The following is a 2,500-nucleotide window of genomic DNA, read 5'->3' as shown; positions in this document are numbered from 1 at the left end:
GTAAAGCTCATCGAAAAGGGATGTAATAAATATGATGAATAAAGGGCAAGTGGCTTAAGAGTCTAAAGACTGGGGTGTAGCAAGCCTAATCCTTGTATGTGAAATATGTAGAAGTAAGTGTTTCATAGAGTGAGATTAATGACGTTTTTAGAAGTACTATAACTGCCACAAATTGTAGTGCGCAATCATTGAACTCTGTTATAGGTCACGTGTCTTAAGTCTGATAAAGTAAGTAACGTGTTATAAACTTATTGGTGACAGTATAATTCCATCACAGTGGAGATTTCCACAAAATAAAACAATTCAGCATATTGTCAGGGCAACTTTGCATTTACTTGCTGAGGGGTAAGCAGTACATTTTGAGCGATCATAAGAACAAGTAGGTACTCATCGGAAGAGTATTGGGCTTTGTAAAGTGTACTCAAAAACATTTTTATAATAAAGGGGAAAAACTCCATGTTCAGATGTCTCATTATCCATTGACTTGGGACACATTTGGTGTCAGGTGTAAAAAACTTCTGTTTTTGTATGCTGTGAGCGAAGTTTTTCTTTAAGCTGGTAGAATAAGAGTTCAAGATGCCTAGATATGTGGAAACTAATATAGCAGACACTGCTGCTGTGGGAGATGAAAACGAAGGAGCAGTTAGTTATAGTGATGTTGATGAAGAATATAGACGAGAACAATGACTGCAGGAATTAGAAAATAGGTTAGATAACTTAGCCAAGTTAATAAACAGACTATTAATTGAACGAGAAGAGGAGCGGCTTGCAACCAGAGCATGTCTGACGTACTTAAATGAAGTTCAAACGCATATAAGTGAAAGCACACATGCACAGCCAAGTGGAGATACGCAAAACGTTGTAGTTCGAAAATTGCCAGAACTCAAAGCAAGTGTTAGACCTTTTGATAATCAACAGCCTAATGAAGGGTTTCAATCATTCATAGTGTTTCTGAGAGACAGTTTAAGAAGTTATACTGAAATAAAACGACGTTTAATTGTGAAATACGCCTTACCCGATACGAGAAAAGAGGACATGAAAGAAAATTACGAACTCAAAATTCGAAAGGGTGAATCAGTTCTCCGTTTTGCAATTCATATTTTTCGAGATTGTTATTCGTTTGCGGCACAGAGTGCCAATCTCCCAGAAGGTGGTAAAAAAGCAATTGCCCGTAAACATATTCACTGACTAGTAAACCCATACTCATGTGGTTATTTGTTTGATGACAATCGCTCGTTAGCAGGCATAGTGATGGCGATACAAAACATTCTAGACAGTTTAGCAGAAGAAAAAAATGACACAGAATAACTGCCCTGATGCCGGAAAGATGGCAGCCATGAGAGGCACTCACCAACCCCAAAGCCAAGAGAGGGGATAACAAAGTTAACAGATGAGAAGTTTTCAGATGTTGGCAGTGTGTGGGAGAGGGTCACCAACGAGTGGAGTGCCCCACCCAAGGATCCCGCCGCTGTTACACTTGTCAGGCCTAAGGTCATCTATCTCGAGAGTGCCCAGCAAAAAATGGCGAGGCTGGCGGGCGGCTTCGGCACACAAACACCCACCCCCCGCCCAACATCCAAGGAAAAGAAAACAGAGGAAGGGGAAGACGAGGGAGAACGATTCCCCCCCCCCTCGCATGACAGCAGATGCAGCAGCTGGGTCAGCGGTGAGAGTGACTACGATGGACTGGATGGAGCAGGCACTGGGACCTCTCTTGGTACCCCCGACCTCACCCCAGCAACACTAGGGATAGGAACAGGGGGAAACGGTATTTCAAGCAAGGTCATTGGCATGTGCCCCACATATCCTAATGGGCGGCTCAGAATTTTAGCAGTCATGATTAACCTACTCGACAAGTCTATTCGAGCGCTGATTAGAATAGGAAGTAAACCCATACTCATGTGGTTATTTGTTTGATGACAATCGCTCGTTAGCAGGCATAGTGATGGCAATACAAAACATTCTAGACAGTTTAGCAGAAGAAAAAAAAATGACTCAGAATAACTGCCCTGATGCCAGAAAGATGGCAGCCATGAGAGGCACTCACCAACCCCAAAGCCAAGAGAGGGGATAACGAAGTTAGCAGATGAGAAGTTTTCAGATGTTGGCAGTGTGTGGGAGAGGGTCACCAACGAGTGGAGTGCCCCACCCAAGGATCCAAGGATCCCGCCGCTGTTACACTTGTCAGGCCTAAGGTCATCTATCTCGAGAGTGCCCAGCAAAAAATGGCGAGGCTGGCAGGCGGCTTCGGCACACGCACACCCACCCCCCGCCCAACATCCAAGGAAAAGAAAACAGAGGAAGGGGAAGACGAGGGAGAACGATCCCCCCCCCCCCGCATGACAGCAGATGCAGCAGCTGGGGCAGCGGTGAGAGTGACTACGATGGACTGGATGGAGCAGGCACTGGGACCTCTCTTGGTACCCCCGACCTCACCCCAGCAACACTAGGGATAGGAACAGGGGGAAGCGGTATTGCAAGCAAGGTCATTGGCCTGTGC

Source organism: Palaemon carinicauda, chromosome 22, assembly GCF_036898095.1.
Source record: "Palaemon carinicauda isolate YSFRI2023 chromosome 22, ASM3689809v2, whole genome shotgun sequence".
Lineage (NCBI taxonomy): Eukaryota > Metazoa > Arthropoda > Malacostraca > Decapoda > Palaemonidae > Palaemon > Palaemon carinicauda.
Note: the sequence above shows the minus strand (reverse complement) of the source record.